Consider the following 17,711-nt stretch of genomic DNA (forward strand, 5'->3'; position numbering starts at 1 on the left):
CCTGTTTTAACTCAAACAGCAGCAGACGCTCCCAAGTTCCAACATTTGGCAGCGCCCTACCTAGACAGGCCTTCCTCCTCCGCCATCAAGTCCCTGTCCCAGGCTGAACAGTGTCCTCACAAAACTTGTGTCTACCTGGAACTCGGGAACATGGCCTTATCTGGGAATAGGGTCTTTGCGAATGTAATCCGTGGAAGATGAGGTCACACAGGATAAGGGTGGCCCAAACCCAATGACCAGTGTCTTTATAAGAAGAGGGACACACAGGGAGAAGGGCATATGGTGACAGACGAAAGGACTGAGTGATGTGTGAACACGCCAAGGGGCACTAAGCGTTGCTGGCAGCCACCAGCAGCCAGGAGAAAGACGTGAAACACACGATTCCTCGGAACCTCCAGAAGAAACCAACCTCTGCCAAAACCTTGAGTTTAGACTTCTGGCCCCAGGTCCGTGAGAGAGTAAACTGCCATTATTATAGGCCCCCGGTTTGGGGTGACTTGTTAGAGGGGTCCTGGAAAACGCACCCCCAAGCATGGCTGCCATGCACAGGCCGCCAGCTCCCCAGCCCCCCAGGCACTGAAGACTTCGTGGAAGACTCCAGGCTCAACTTCTGTTTCTCAGGCTGCAGAGGAAGTACATCAGTGGCTCCCAGGTCTGGGGATTTCACAGGCCTGTAACGTTTCCCCTAAATTCTGAAGACAGACCTTGTAAGGTTGCCAATGTTTTTTCTGTCACCTACAGCAAAATTCCCATTTCTTATCACCATCCTGCATGCAAGAGGACACCTGACATAAAAAAGTAGTTGATGCCAGGCCTGTCTTTAAGTTTTCTCATTTCACTGTGGGAGAAGCTCACACAGCCCCGGTCTGGCCCGGGTCTGGCACTGGGGAGCCAGCAAACTCAAGCCACCGTGCCCTGCAGAGAGATTGTTTTTATTCACTCCTGGCCGAGGAGAAGGGAAGCCGGCCATTCCCGCTCTCCTCTGGGTACAAAAAAGGTTTTCTCCCTCTCGGAAATTTGCCCAGGATACTCCAGTTAGCCTGTGGGTCGTTCCAGATGGGGTGATCTCCCAGCCCCAGGGAGGAAGCACTGCAGGCCAGTCGATGAGGAAGGGTCCAAGGAAAAGAAAATACAAAGGAAAAAGCAGGGGAAGGAGAAAGAAGCAGCACAGACCCTTCTTTTGAGAAGAAAACCAAATCGTGAAATTACTCCATGTACAGACATCACGGGCCGGATGACTCCAGCCCTCTTCAAAGACAGCTCGTAAACCCGCACCCGGCCTCAGAGGGGGAGGCCAGATGCCAGACACTCCAGAAGGGGCTTTTCGAAACATCTGGCCCCGGCAGCTTGACGACCCAATGAAAGCCAGTCACCCCAGGCTTCAAGAACGTTGCACCCACGTGTGCCACGTGATAACCCGGGAGGTGTGCCGGCACAGCCGTCCAAGGGATAAAACTTTGCATGAGCAGCGAGGAATGCTTCTTTTCCAGGAACTCAAGAGCGCTAACTCCCCCACAGAAGATGCCCCAGAAGTAGAGAAACTTTGGCCTGGGGTGCTAGGACAAATGGCCACGCTGGGGGCCTGCCGGGACAGTCTCGGGCACAGGGCAGCCAACCTCAGATGATAAGGTCTGATGCTGTCGCTTTCCGGGCAGGAGTCCATCTCTCCCTCCCTCCCATTCGGTGCGCCCCGGCCAGCGGCAGGGTGGGCCCCAGTTCTCAGGAAGCCAGGAAACACACTCTCTTCTGGGCGAAAGGCCCAGATTCCTTGAGCGGTCACAGGACACGCTTTTACAGAGCTGATCCGAAGCCACAAGCGCAGACTGGAAGTTTCTCTGGGCAGCGGGAACCTGTGGGGACACAGGCAGGCGCACCTGGAATTCCAGACTGAGAGGTGGTCAATGAGCGAGGCCTCGGGCCTCAGTTTCCTTTCCATCCCATCATCATGCACCAAGCAGTTCTTGAGAGACTCACAAAGCCGAGAACTGTCTGAGGCACAGGTCCTACCCATCCCCCTGCCCCCCCCATGGTGTCAAGTGGTCAGGTGGTGGATACAGACATTGGACAGCAGCAAGATCTATGATGGAAGCGTCGCCGAGGAGGGGGTCAGGCCACGTAAATAAGGACCTTCACACAGTCAATGGGACAACTAATTCAGAGGATGTAGCAAACTGCTTAGCATGTAATCAGCACTCAGATAAGCCAGGTCCTCCTGTCCTCCCACTGTCCAGGTAGAGCCACCAAGGCCAGACAGAGGCGGGCTGGGGTGGGTGCCTGGGGACCCAGTGGGTTTCGGGCCCTATCTAGCCCCACACTTCGGGGGGAACCAAGGGCCCCCACCCCAGCAGACTCCCTGCTTTTTCTGCCTCAGAAAGCACGCCTACAATAATGGGTCAAAGCCACCCCTTCTCCAGCCAGCAGGCGACTGTCCTTCCTGAATTTGAACCTGGGCTCCGTCCATCATTTATTTGTTGGGAAACCCTGGCCAAGTTTCATTCAACTCTCTGAGCCTCGCTTTCATGATCTGAAAGTGGGGAGAAGACCTACGTAAAAGGCACACTTGTTCAATGACGTGGCATAGGTCAAGTGCGCAGGGTGTGCCCAGCACACAGGAGGCTCATCTGCCCCATCTCTGCCCAGCACTGAGGGGAGTGGGTGCTTAGAGGAGGGAGGGGCCCCAGTGCGGAAGCAGGAGTGCAGATCTGCTCTGGGCAGGCCACGTCCAACCCTGGGGGGGCTCAGTGTCTGGAAGGAAAGGCCAGACAAACGGACCAGGGCTCTCCTGGGAGCGGAAGTTCACACAGGTGGGCAGACCAGCCCTGAGGTTTCTCTGCTGGGTGTGTCAGCCACAGTCCTCACCTCTCTGAATCTCAGTCTCCCCAAATGAAATACGGGTTCTGGAGATGAGAAAAATGAGACCCTGGATACATGAAGTCACCCAGCCAGTGAGTGACACGTTTATCTCCTCACCTTCATCTGTCCATTCAACATAAAAATATCCAGACTGCCTCCCCAGCAGGCACTAGGCCCTTTAGGGAGTCAGGGTGCTGAGCCGGTCGTTTTCACGGCTTTGCCTCTGACTTCTCCAGATCAATCAACCAATCAACCAATCAATCAATCAAGAAAGAACGAATCAGAATTCAATCACAGTGACAACACAATTCGGTCCCTGGGAAGTACATTAGAACCCAGGTTCCTGCAGATCAATGAGATGGCCTGGAAATCAAAAATGAATGTAGTCAGGGACAAGGCAGCTTAAATGGGCCTGGCCCTCGGCTGGTGCATTGGCATTAACTCCGACTTCTCTCATTCCCAAGAACCAAAACAGCTTCTCTGATGGGGAGGAAAGAAATGACAAGCAGAAATCAGATTTAGGGAAAATCACACCTCCCTGGCACCTTCCCCCCCTTCCCAGAGTGGTGCTGCAAGTCTTACATATTTTATCATCTATTCTCACGTTGTCCCCAGCAAGTCCTAGGCGTTGGCCTTGCCTTTCACAAGAAAGCTGTGAGGGAGGCTGGGGTGCGGAGGTGAGGGGCCTCCTGCCAGACACTCAGCAGGAAGGGTTGGGGTGGGGGGTGGGGCTGGGGTAGAGCCAAAGGGATGGGATTGCAGCTGCAGGCAGCTCAGGGGCTCAGGGACAGTCCACACCGTCATCCACACTGGTGCCTCTTCACCCCCTCCTGGTCTTATCACCTGCCCTCGCCCAACCACTTTCCAGACACGCTACCACAAACACCGTGTCAGCCTTCGAAGCAGCCAGATAAAGCCATCGCTCCACAGCTTAGCGTCAAGGGCCTCCTTACCTGTCCGACTCTGGTCTCAGGTGGCACCTGTCATCTGCCACATCGGCTCCAGAGAGCCTCTTCCGGTTTCCTACAACCCCTGCTTCACAGGCCCAGTGCTCTGCCAAGCATGCCCTCTCCACCTACCCCCTGCAGATCTTCCTAGGTTATCAGCAGAGTGGCTCCCAGGGGAGACAGATCTGGGTTCAAATCCTTGCTGTGTGACCTTGGGTAAGTTCCTTTACCTCTCTGAGCCTGGAATTCCCTCATAAAATGGAGCTGTTTAAAGGTGAAGACTAGCTGATGATAGCACATGTAAACCCCTGATTGGTGCTCTGACGCCAACGGAGTAATAGCAGTAAGAGGAGGAGCGCTTAGAAAAGGATAGCTGATAATTCTACACAAAGAATCACACGCTGTTAAGAGAGCTGGCCTTGGCAGAGCGGGTGCTGGGCGCAGGGTGGGGAGGCTCCACCCCTGGCTAGGTGCAGGACTTTCCCCCCTGACACACCCCAGTGACACACGGCCCCCAGCTGGCTATGAGCTAACGGGGAGCCAAGGGATGCTTCAATGTGCTGCAGGGTCACGACTGCTTTGTCATTCTTCTGCCAGCCCTCCCACTGCCAGGCTCGTCCTCTGGCTCTTGTGGGCCTTGGCCGCATCCCAAAGCCAGGTATAAAGGGCCAACCAAGGAGACTCAAAAGGCACAGAGCTCACCGTCCCTCCCTTTACAGATGAGGACCGAGAGACTGGGCCCACCCTGCCCCGTCCCCCCAGCTGCAAGCAGTTCAAGCCACGGCGGAACATTATAACCTACAGCCCCAACTGCTTTGCTCCCTGACACAGGAGTCTCCAGGTAGGATACCAGATCGCCATCCCCAGGCCCCATCACTTGTGCGGTCCACTCTTCTCTGAGAAGCATCACCGCACCTCCTGCCCGGGAATGCGAGCGGGAAGCGGGGCTGGACCCGCCCGGCTGCCTCTTTCCTCCTGGGCCCCGGCTCTTAAGACCTAAGGAACCAGCCATTTGTGAGAGTTTGGTTTTTCTCTCTTTTTCTTTCCTTTCCCCTCTAAGCAAAACTGCATGGCCGACGCTATCGCCCGTCCCCAAGGCAGTTCCAAAGGGCCCATCTCGTCTGCAAGGACTTGACGGTGGTAATTCCGCTAATGGGAAGCAAGACGGATGGTTCCTGGTGCCCCGAGTGCAGGAGGCAAGCCGAATCGGGCCACCCCCAGGGGGGAAGGAAAGAGTTGCCGGAACACACCCTCCTTTGGGGCCTTATTAGATCTTGAAAGAGCTGCTGCACTCACTAAAACCTGCTTTTGCCAGCAGAAGCCTCATTTTACAAATACACAACAACAACAAAAAACCGTAAATGGGAAGAAAACCCTGCAGATTAGGCTCCCTGCTGCAGTGAGGCGGCGCCCGCTCACAGCTCAAGTCTTTAGCCTCATGGACTCTGGGTTTAAATAAATAGGTCTGATCGCAGGCTCACCATTTCGTGAATATGGAATACGGCGGTTTCCGGTTTCCTCGCTGTCTGAGGACTGCTTGCTAATGGTGGGACGGGGCAGCCCAGCAAGCAGTTCCTTTTAAAAGGCCCATCTGTCCCTGATGTCAGAAAACCCTAAACCCTGGCGCCCTGGTTGTCAGTCGGGGAGGATCCTCGACACAGTCCCACACCTATCAGGCCCTGGTCGCCTGCTAGAATTTTTCTGGTCTTTTGCCCTGAGGGTCAGGGGCATCTCAAAAGCAATTTCACTTCGGAAAGGGTGTCAATTTCCAAAAGTACACGAGGGCCCACCCCCCTCCAATTCAGAATCAAGCCGATGAATCGTTCTTCAGACTTCAGTTGGTCCAAGTGCAAAATGAGGGTGGAGGGTAATGCCAGCAGGAGACATCAGAGGTCGATAACAGGCAGAGCCAGTGGAGTTGGGCTGCCCGGGGCTTTGTGACCTTGAAAAGTTGTAGAACCTCTCTGGGCCTCAGCCCTCTCATCCCTGACACGGGGCTAACCCTACCCACCTCACAGGCCTGGAGGAAATGCAATCACTTTTCAGGCCAATCTGAGTGCTACTCTTGACCACGCTCTCGTGAGGCACCCAGCATGGCCCTGACACACAGTAGGTGCTTGCTGGACATCTGCTGCTCTGAACGGAATGGGCAGGTGCTTTGGGAGCCGAAGGCCTGGGCTCAAATCCTGACTTGGCCTCAGACCCGCTGTGCGCCCTCGGGCGACCGACTCAGCTTTGCTCAGCCTCCCTTTCCTTGTCTGTAAAATGAGACTAAAGAGCCTGGGTCACAGGGTCTCCAAAAGGAGTCAGCACAATAATATGTGGCCAGTGGCTGCCCAGTTTGGCCCTGGTAACCAGCGGCCCTGAGAATGAGCAGTGGAAAAGTCTTGGGAGCGCCTGAGGGAAAATGCCCACATCCCAGGTGGGAAAACCACTTTCTCAAAGCAAGCCCCAGGATGCCATCCCAGCGCCTCCCAGGAGAGCTGGGACCTAGAACAGCCGGTATGTAAACTCTCAGGAGACTGCCCTTGGAGAAAAGAGAGAGACTGCGGGAGGATCACCCCAGGAGGGAGCCTCATGGTGGTGAAGGGGGGGCACCCTCACCCCTCCCACCCCACAACTCCTGTTCCTCTGTCTCCAACACTTGGACCAATGACACTGGACATACTTGACTCATGTCTTGTTTATGACGGCTCTCCCCACCCAGAATGCCAGCTCCGTTTGGTCTCTTTTGTTCATTGTGCCCCTGAGAACAGTGCCTGGCTCTGTTGGATCGATGAATGACGAAACAAAGCAAGGAAGGGAAGAATTCTTCGGAAAGGGCAGCTCTGGGCTGAGGGACTGCGAACGTGGTCCCAGGGTGCAGAGGAGTTCCTGGGCGTCACAGGTGCCGCCAAGCTACAGTCCTCACCCCACACCGTGTGGCTGATTGTCAACACAGTAACAGCCACCAATCGCAGAATGGCTGTTACATGCGTGCCTACCTCCCGGGGTCAGGAAAACTGCCCCAGAGACAGGAACTGAGGTTTCCCCCTCGCTCTGCACGGGAGAAAACTGAAGCCCCCGGGGGGAAGCAGCAAGCCGAGGGGAGTGGTGAGCAAAAGGTGGAGGCGTGGCTGGCATCCAGGGTGTCCAGGGTCCCCCCCCCCCCCCCCGCGACCTCCCTCCTCTGTATCTGGACCTAAGACCGGCCACAGGGCTGGCTGGACTCAGAGGGGAAGAGCTGGAGCTAGAGACTCAGGACCTGCTCCCTGCCAAGAAGGGTGTCTGCTCAGAGGCAGGAGCTGACAAGCGGCCGTGTCTGGCTCCTGTCCCCACGCACATGCAACAGACAGTAGAGGCACAAGACTCAGCCAGGCGGTGGCCCCAGGCACCCAGCCAAAGAGCACCGGCTTTGGGGTTCAGCCAGGCTGGGGTTCAAGTCTCAGTTTCCAAACCATGTGACTCATTGTTGGCCTCAATCTCTGAACCTCAGTTATCCTCACCTGAAAAATGGGGCCAGCCCGAGGTTGAGGTGGGGATTAACTAAGGCAACACAGACAAGGCATTACTGAATAATAAGCAACAGTTAACTTTCCCGAGCCTCCCTCATTCGTGTTTTCAAAAGCGGCCAGATGTGCACATCTCGTGGCTGCCAGGCCCCCCAGTTTCAGAGCTAAGAACAGCGTGGGAAGCTGGTGGAACCTGAGTGCACCACCCTCTCTGATCTCTGGGGCACCACCTGCTTGGCATTCTTCCTGAGTGAATGGGCCAGGCCCTTGTCATTTGATTTCTGACCCTTGTCCTCAAGGATAAGAAGTTGGAGGGGATGGGTTTGTCAATACAGTAACATCTGGTAACAACGTGAGGAATGAAAACGTGGAAGGGGGGCATTTCCAAGGAGGCTCATGTCCATGTCCACGGTGTGGGCTTGGCACGAGAGGCCCAGGGCGAGGGGAGAGACCAGCTGGCCAAGTGACAGCATTCACATCGCAGGCCAGTGGTCTGCAGAGCGCACCTCACAGAGGACCTCCTCCCCAGATAAGATCTGGCCCCACGCCCGTGCAGGACTTGACACAGGGGCCGTGCTCTTGAAATGGAGGAGGCCGCAGCCCTCCCACTGGGGTCAGCTTCCCACACATGCAACCAGCGCAGTTTCATCTTGCCCCACTCTCGGGAGGGAGCCCCGTGCTTGGGGTTTCGTGCTCTGTGTCCACTGTCTTAAAGTCTTCACTTTATCTTTGAACTCATATTTTTTAAGTGAAGTCTGATGAACCATGGTGCACGTGCTGGGGGCTGGGAGCCTGGGCTTACAAGTCTTCCCACTCCTGACCTCTAACCCCAGTAACCTCTGCCACCCTCCACCCTCAGCAGGGGCCTGCGTGCAGTCAGGGGGTCAGGTGTGCCACAGGGTAACTGCGAGGGTCTGTCCTTGCCCTGTGAGTGTGCCTGCGCCCAAGGAAGCAAGGCATTTAAGAGCCAATAAAAACCACCATGATGGATGGAGAGAGATTGACAAGGAAGGAGCTTTTTTTTTCCTGCATTTCTCTTTGTGCTGGGCCTCACAGATTATGTAGCAGGCCCTACCTTCCATTTACACAACCTTCTGGCCTGGAGGCCCTTGGGGACATCCCTAGGCCTCTGCAGAACTAGAAGCCACCGTGCAGTCTGCGACAACTTGGCCCCTCCCTCACCCCTGCCCACAGACCTTCATTTCTGAACCCCTGTGGTTGGTCACTTACTACTGTCTTGTGGGCCAGGCCCTGTTTCCAGGGCTGGGGTTATGACAATCAACAGGATGCTGAGCAGGGACGAAAACAGGCAGGGCCGATGGTGGCACAGACAGGTGGAGGGAGGCTTAGCCAGCGGAGCCTGGAGGGCAGCAAGCATGGAAGGAATGGTCGACATACATGCACTGCCTCCCAAGGTGGGGCGCGGACTCTGGGAGGTGGCGGGGCCCCTCACCTGTCGGTGGAGACACGGGGCCTACCTTGCAGGGCCGTCAGAGACCGACGGGCTGCTGCGAGCGCCCCCACATTGCACTGCAGGGACCGGGTAAGGCCTAGGACGTCTGCAGTCAGCTCCCTTCTGAATGACCACAAAACCAACAGCAAAAAGCATGGCGGAACAGCCACTTCCAAGGCCCTCGCCTCGTGCCAGGCATGTGGCCTGGTGGCTCTGGCGGCACACGGTCACCCCTGCTGGGTTAGATATTTGTTCCCGGGGTTGCTACTCCCACCCGACATCTCACAGACGTCATCTTTCTTTCTGTGATTCAGAAAGTCCAGTCGGTACCAGGTGGTGGTGGCAGCTTTTCTGAGGTGACTAGTCATGGGCAGAGCAGAATACACAGTGACCGTGAGCTCAGACTGCAGCCAACCTGGGCTTGGTCCTGGGCCGCTCCAGCTGTGGAGTCAAGGGCAGATCTGACCTGCCCCGGGCCTCAGTGTCCCCTATGTCACGTGGGATTGTCAAGAGCCTTGTCCTCAGGGGGTTGCTCTGAGGATTAAATGAAATGACATCGGTGAAGGGTATGGCTCACAGCAAGTGCTTAACAAATGTCAGCCATTGCTATTGTCATGAAACCCCAAAACATCAAATCAAAACCCTGAGCATCGTGTGGCGCCTCCCTGGATCGCGTGAATCGGCTCCCTCCTTTCTAGCATCTGCCCCGACTCTGCTCCAAGACTACATTCTCCCCCCATTGTCATGGCGCATCAGTCCATAAATATTTAAACAACATGTCATCAGATTATTATAACATATGATCTATAGCACCGATGTGCTGCAGTTCTGCGCATTTGGGCTTCGTTTTCAGAATATCGAGACATAAAATATTTATGTATTTAGCCAACCACGAGATCTCACATTCTGTCTCAAAATGCTGGGTGGCGGCAAGATGCGGAACTGAGACGCGTGTGAAGGAGATGCCTTGTTCTCACGTCGGTTCCTGGGGCATCTGGATTGTTTCTGGTTTATTCCAAGGCCTGTGAACAGTGGCTGGCTGGGTTTGCCACAGCAAGAGGGGGGTCAGGACCAAAAGACCCCATCAAAATGCAGGGAGAGTTCAAACCACAAGGCACTGGGTCATTGTCACCCGGCATCTCCATGGGTCTGTGCATAGTAGGTGCTCAGTAAACGACCATGAGGAAATGAATTCACCTGTAGCTCACACAACCACCCAGTGGGCTGGCACCCAGCAGGGATTTAGTAATATTTGCTCTTCTGTTTCATTCTGTTCCCAGTGCCCAGCACCTGTCCAGGCACAGAGGGGACCCAGAAAATGTTGCCGATGAATAGCAATGGAAAGAATAAACGCGTGACCAAATAAATCACTTAATTAGCTAATAAATTAATGAGGGATAATGACTCCCTGTCTGCTGGTCCAGATTACACAGTGTGAGACCTTCCTCCTGAGAAATAAAGGCTCCTCAGTAACCCGTAGTGGATAGGCAAAGGGGTTTTTTCTGGGTAATTAAATATCTCGATTGCTAACATTAGCACATCACAGTGACCATATGTCCTAGAATTTTCAGCACTGTGCAATTTCAAAGATGCTGCCCCGTAAGCCATTCAAGCATCCATGAACTTCCTACATCCTAGCGATGAAACAGCATCTTCCAAACTACCTCTCCTGTCCCCAAATGTCACTAACATGCTTGTACAGACCACTGCCCTTTGGAGAGTTTGGAAAGTGTGCTCACCGTGTGCCTAACCTACAGATGGGTGATACCTGAAGGCCTGGGATGCCACAAAGGCATGTGCAAACAAAAGTTGTGAGCTTGGAGTTCAAGTATTTTCTTTGCACAGTTCCCAAATGCTGTGCTGTCACCATCAAGAGTGGGCAGCCCTCACCCTTGTCCCCAGCCTCTGCACAGACAAAAATCCAGTCCTGTTTCCTCTTGGGTTAGCTGAGGAGATTGGCATTTAAAACAAACACAAAAGGCCACTAAAAGTCCTGGGGGAGATGAGCGAAGGAAATGCATGCACACTGCGCCAAGTCTGCGCTTGAGATCCTGCTGTAACTAAATCCGGCTGGATTCGCCGGATCCACCAAATGTATGGGTGGGCTCCCTCTTCCCCAGCTCCCTGTCTATCTGCCATGTGGTCCCCAGTGGTCCCGCCATCTGGGCACCCACCCTGGTGGCCCGCCAAGGCCACGCCAGCTAGGGAATCACTTCCTCTTTCAATGCACAACCCTCCGTTTTCTGGGCTGGGTGGACTCTGGGTTTTGCTCATTTGCTGCACAGCAATGTCTGTGCCCAGAGGTGGCTTGGGAGGGCCCTTCCCTAAGCAATCCCCAAAAGATATGTCCTCTGAAAAAATAAGTATGCTTGATTTAAAAAATGTAGCTTTAAGCCACACACCCACTCAAGCCAACCCAAAGCCACCCCTATACAGGCATCAAGAATGACTCTGCAGGAAAAGGAGGAAAGAAAAGATCCCAGTAACCCGGGGAGGTACGAGCCCTTCTATAAGTGTAGTTTCCTCCTTTGGAATGATTTGAACCTTTCTCTAAGAAACCTTCTCTGAACAGAGAGGGGTCAGTTGGACACAATTCAGCCCTTCTCTGTCCACTGAGAGAAGCAACGTTTGCTAACAGACATGATAATTTCCCATAGACATTCTTCAAGGATCCTGCCACTTGCCCCCTTGAAACTTTCCATTCATTCAGTAATTATCAGCCGAGCACCTACTATGTGCCAGGCACAGTGCTGGGCACGGGGATACAGTGGTGGTCTGCAGGCCAAGTCTTACCCTCATGGAGCTTACGTTCTAGTCTGGGAGGGAGACAACAAACATGCGAAATGAGGAAGGGGTAGGGGTCCTGAAGAAAAGTAAGGCCACGTCAGGGAGAGAGGAGTAAAGGAGTGGGGGACTCATTTTGACAGGATGGGGATAACAGGGTCACTCTGGAGAAGTGGTTTTTGTGGCTAGGAGCAAGTCAGAATACTTGGGGGGGGGGGGAGAAGTAATTCCGGAAGAGAGGACAGAGGGCAGAATCTGCTGACCTGTCTGAGGAAAGGCTTAAGGAGGCCCCACGGCTAGAGCAGAACCAGCGAGAGGAAGACTGCTGAGTGGTGAGGCCGCAGAGGGAGTGAGCCCCATGGCCCTTCCAGTAAAGACCAAATCCCCCCAGGTCCCCGCAGGCCTCGGCAGCCTCTTCCCCCACCATTTGCTCCTTGGTACGTGCTATTCCTTCCAGCTGCCTAGGAGGTCTTCTCCCAGGCCCTGGGCCCGCCCACCAACTCACAGCCCACATGACAGGCACTTTCAGACTCACAGACCAGACCCCGGTGCAGCCAGCTTACGTCCGGCACTCAGCTGATGGGAATTCACTAAGCACACAGGTTTTGTATTCTCGGTGTCTATTTCTTCATCCACACAATGGGCACAATGACATCTATATCAGAGAACTGCTGGCAGGACAAGCGAGTTAATCCCCGTAAAGGGTTAGCATGGAATGACACAAACAGTATGGAAGGAGGTCAAGAGCTGGGGAAATGGCAGAGGTCGCTGCCTTCACGCTGCTGGGGGTGTGCGCACAGCCCAGGACCCCATCCCGCAGTCACCCCTGCCCCCCATGGTCCACCTGCCCTTCATCCCAGCCCTCTCCGCCCTCCAGGCAAACCTCGTGTTTCCCTCAAGGCTGTCTGAGATTGCCCTCCTTCCTGGAAAGCCTTCCTGCTTCCCCAGAGAATGAGCCCTGGAAAGATGCTACTGCAGATGTTCACGAGCACCTGGGGGGTGGGGGCTGGTGACAAGGCCCCTGTCCTTACCAGGTGGTTAGAGGCTGGGGGCGGGGGGGGGGGGCCCTGAGAGGGTCTCTGGGCCAGCTCCCAGAATATCGCCTGACCCAGAACGTCGGGATGTTTTCTCGAATGAATGAGTGAACCGACAGCCCGCATACCAGCCGGCAAAGGCGGGTCTGGTTAACAGAGCCCACTCCACCCGCACAGTCATGAACAGGCCTGTGTTTCTGCATCGGACTCTTTGCCCACAGCCCAGGCCCAAGCACCATGACCAGAGCCTTGGCCTGAGGATTGGGACAGCGTCCATGACCTTGGAAGCTGGTCACAGTCTCTCCAGGCCTCAGTCTCCCCACCTGTAAAATGAGAGGCTTTCATGCTTTTATTTTTAAGCATCGGAACCTCATAAAATTTTTTTCCACGTAACATAAAATGAACCGTTCTGAAGTGACCAATTCAGCAGCGTTTAGCACATTCACGATGTGATGCAACCACCACCTCTCTCTGGTTCGGAAACGCTGTCATGGCCCGAAAGGAAACCCAGTACCCGTTCAGTGGTCGTTCCCCGGGCTCCCCTCCCTCCGCCCCTGGCATCCAGCAGTCTGCCTCCTGTCCCCACACGGACTTACAGATTATGGATGGTTCGTACGAGAACCTTTTCTTGAAACGACTCCTGTGTGAACCCTCCTTATGTAAAACAGGTAACAGGATTAGTGCCCTGGGAAGACAGGGGGAGGTCTGCCTGTGCCCTCCGCCCCACCCCCACCCCCAGCTAGAGTCCCTCTCCTTCAGTGACCTTCCAGGGAAGGCTCTGATCCCAGACCCCTTTCTTTTCACAAGTCTGGTTCTAACATTGGATTTCTTTCTTTTTCGTTTTTTAAAAATTTTTTTGGAAGTTTATTCATTTTTGAGAGATAGAAAGAGCGTGAGCAGAGGAGGGGCAGAGAGAGTAAAGAGAGGGAAACACAGAATCCAAAGCAGGCTCCAGGCTCTGAGCTGTCAGTACAGAGCTCAACACGGGGCTTGAACTCAGGAACCTGAGCTCAAGTTGGATGCTTAACCAACTGAGCCACCCCGGTGCCCTAAAGTTGGGGTTTCTAAGGCAAACCACCCCTAACCCTCTTCTCTGCCACATGGTGTCCAAGAATCAAGGGCCTCAAGGCGGTGCTACTGGCCCATTTTCCCGATGGGGGAGGAGAGGTGCACACTCAAAGGTGGCTCCACTGATGCTCTCCCCTCACCACACACACCACGGCGGGGTCCCTGGTGTGAAGAAGCTGCCTCGGGAGGGGCGGCCACTTCCACAGGACAAGGACCCCCGCCTCAGGTACAACAAACCAGCCTGACAGAACCCCAAATGGCTTAGGAGGGAGCGCCAAACACACACAGCCTCCCCCCTGCCCCCACACCGGGCCTCGCTGTGCGGCTCCTCCTGGAGGGCTCTGCCTGCCCCTGGGCCCAGGTCTGTGACAGCCACTTCTGTCAGCACAGACCTCTGATGGGGCCCGACGCTGTGTAAATAATTAACAAAACATCTGCCTTGCTTAATAACACACTGCGGCTGACACAGCTCTCGGGGCCTCCAGAGACCCTCCAACTCCAAGAGGACGCGTCAAAACCTTATGCGGCTCCCCTTCCGAGCCGCGTGGGGGGCGGGTGGAGGGGAACACAAAACATTGACTTCTAGATGGTTCCCTGAACCGCCTGGAGCACCCTGACTTAAAGCCGGCCTTGGTCCAAACTGCCGTGTCTCTTCCCGGTCTATTTTGAGGGTCATGATCATGGGAAGTGCTTCAGTGGCACCTGAAGAGGCCCCAACACTGCTTTCAGCCTCCTTAAAGGCCTCCATAGGCCGGGACGCTGAAAATGCTCTTGACGGAGAAACCACCAACCTGGTCCGGTGAGCCTAGGTGAGTCCTTAACAATTAGCTGATTCACCTCTCATAAAAGCTGGGGGTAGCACTTCCGGGGTGCTACCCATGTGCTGACGGTTTTATATCCACTGTTTCCTGTAGTTCTTCCCTCAAACGTTAGAAGGTCCTGATATTGTCTCTGTTTTCCAGTTGGGGACCCTGAGGCTCTGGGAGGTGAAGGACTGGTCTGGGACTCCCACTTCACTCCGTGGGGTGGCCAAAGGCCAAGTTCTTAAATGTGATTGTGGGTTAGTGCCCTCCCCTCCTGGGGCCTCAGTCTCCATTCTGCAAAATAGGCGTGTGGTTCTTCTCTGGATTGCTGTGGACTCATCAGAGCTGAAGGTCATTTGCAAGATAACAGATGCCCCTTTGCAGGTCTCTTCCTGACAACTTCCAGTTTCAAAGACTTTGGGGACAACAAGGAAGAAGGCAGGCAGGTCCTGGGGAGAGGGGTGACAGACAAACTCTAAGTCTGCCACTCACCTGCACTGAGAATGGGTCTGAGGGACTAGCCCCATATCCTCAACTACAACTTGGGGGCTTTGCGGAGTTCTCCTCTAAGGCGCCAGCTCCATTTGCCAAGGTCAAGCGCTGCCCCTCCCCCAGCCTAATTTTGAAGTGTGCGGCTCCAACAACTCAAGGAAAGGCAGCACCACAGGCTCTCAATGGCAGCTTCCCTCCCCCTCCCCCTGCAGAAATTCCTTCACACCCTATGGAATTCCTACATAAAGCCCCTTTTTCTTTTCTATGAGGTCACCATCACACAGATGTCTAAGAGAAAGAAAGAACGGCTCCATGAGGATCAAGGCCGTTGGAACTGAATGCATTTCAGATCCCAGCTGCACCACCTTTCAATTCGGCTGGCCCCTTGCTCATCCGGCCCCCAGAATCCAGCCAAAGCAACTGGCTGGGTTTGGGGTGCGGCGATCCTGCTGGTGGATGCCAAGAGGCCCGGCCAGAAGACGGGGCCTTTGCCACCAGACCACCCGAGCAGTCGTCTATGGAAAAATCCAGAATTGGAGACAACACAGCAGAGGCTGTGTATGTGGGTCTGTTCCCACACAAGCAAGTCTGTTAGAGGGACAGATGTCAAACTGCTAGATCACACTCCACGTTCAAGTTCCCAAATTGAACGTCACAGGAAATTACACCACCAACTGCTTTGCCCCAATGTCCGCTCCTGTCTGGAAGCCGAGTCTGAGAAGACTGTTGGTTTAATTCAGTTTGGGCCAAAGGAAGAGACTCTGAGTGTGCCCCCCAGCTCAGACAAGAATGGGTGAAGCCACTGACCTGATTTTTTCTTTTTAAAATAAAATATTGTCGGGGTACCTAGCTGCCTCATTCATTGCAGCATTTGACTCTTGATCTCGGGGTCATGAGTTCAAGCCCCACAATGGGCATACAGCTTACTTGAAAAAATAAAAGGCTAAAAAAAAATAAACATAAAACCTTTTCTCCAAAGGCCATCTTGTCACTACCCAAGAGTCAGACTTTAGAAGACGGCCAAATACCAAAAAGCTGCTGAGAATCTTTGTCCAATCTTGGTCCTCATCTACCACCCATTCATTTTGAAGAGACTTCACAGACCCCCCAGGAGTTGCTCAGACCACCCCACACGACCCCCCCCCCCACACTCCAGGAACAGCCTTGCTCCCCAAAGCTCCACATTCTGGTGGCCAGCATTCTGGCAACCATCCAAAGTGATGGCCAAAAGAAAGGTCCGTGGTATGTGCACACCGCTTCCAAAGAATGACATCAGCAAAAAATAAATAAATAAATAAAGATAAAAATGTAGAAACAAGGACTATTTTTACCTCCCCAAATCACAGGCCAGACGGGAGAGAAATCCATCAATGCCAGAAATGTGGCTGAGCCTTCGCACAAGATCTATTATTTCACACCTTAAATTAACGCATCTCAAAGCAATTTGCAAATGTTCATCAATTTGCAGAACACACTCAGAAGAGAGAGAAATACCTCTTCCTTCCAACATCAAAGGACACTCTCAGGGGCACCACACACCCCAAGCCGCATAGGTCCTCACACAATACTCCTTTCAAGCACCGCATAGTATAAACCGTGATAAAAAGGGAAATGAACAAGGAAGAGAGATAGGCACGAGGCTAAAATGGCAAGTGACAAGCAGCCTACACGGAAATGATCCTGTTTGTCGGGTGTTCAGAACTGGGAGTTGGGGCCCCGGAGGTAATGCGCCATCGCTGGGGGGGTCGAACACTGGGCTCTGGCTCAGGGCAGTGTCCCAGCTTGCCCCCTCCCCACACAGGCTTAGAGATCCCAACCCATATTTAATCTTAGATGACTCACCAGGGTCCTCCGCTCTCCACCCTCTAACTCCCTTGCTTGGTCTCACCCGAGAAGAGGAAGGGAATATTCTTCTCTTTTCGACAATTGTTTTGACACTTCCCTTCTGAAACCAATCTTTGGCACTTCGTGAGCAAAGAAAAAAAATGTGAACTGTAGACAGTCCTTTCTATCTGACAGTCCTGGCCTTGGGCGTGGGTCATCCATGGCATAGGGGCAAGAGTGGACAAGGAAGGAGGGCAGCACCTTCAGGAAGCCCTGTCCCGGAAGGCTGGAGCCGGCCGAGGCACCCAGCCCTGAAAAACCTGAAAGACTGTGACCAGCACTTTCTAGGTCCAGTGGGAAGACTCTGCTCAGACAAGCCTGAGTTCAACTCCACGGTCATCTGCATGGCAGTCCACAATCCTCGGCACACTTTAATCTCTGTGTCCCCAGTTTCCTCATCTGTAAAATGGGCATCAAGATAGTTCCCATCTAAGGGTGCCTGGGTGGCTCAGTCGATTGAGTGAGTGAGTGTCCAACCCTTGATTTCAGCTTAGCTCATGATCCCAGGGTCATGGGATGAAACCCTGTGATTTCAGGCTCCGTGCTGAGTGTGGAGCCTGCTTAAGATTCTCCACCTCTCTCCCTCTGCCCCTACCCTGCACGCATGTGTGCTCTCTCTCTCTCTCTGAAAATTAAAAAAATATACATGTTTTAAATATTCAAATAGTTCCTATCTCATAATGTTGCTGAGCGGATTGAGTGAAATGAGCCTAAAGCTTTCAGTATTTTGCCTGGCACATAGCAGACCCTCAATGAATGGTGGCCATTAGTTGTATGTAGCGCTACTTCCAGAAAATTATGCACATCGTTTCATCTCTTTGAGCCCTGAGGCTCAAAATAACCCCCCACATCATGGTGAAGATTAAATGAATCGATGTGTGTGGAAACACCAAGCACCCAGT

General features: G+C 53.8%; 1 protein-coding gene across 1 annotated transcript in view; it reads right to left on the minus strand.

Annotated features, from left to right (window-relative positions):
* NEK6 (NIMA related kinase 6) overlaps positions 1-16,849 on the minus strand; it is a 79,174-nt gene extending 62,325 nt beyond the window's left edge. The window contains exon 1 of the mRNA XM_029919567.1: positions 16,768-16,849. The gene's annotated coding sequence lies outside the window, so the exon portion shown is untranslated. The remainder of the gene's footprint in view (positions 1-16,767) is intronic.
* Between the last annotated feature and the right edge of the window lie 862 nt (positions 16,850-17,711).

This window comes from Suricata suricatta, chromosome 13 (genome assembly GCF_006229205.1).
Source record: "Suricata suricatta isolate VVHF042 chromosome 13, meerkat_22Aug2017_6uvM2_HiC, whole genome shotgun sequence".
NCBI lineage: Eukaryota > Metazoa > Chordata > Mammalia > Carnivora > Herpestidae > Suricata > Suricata suricatta.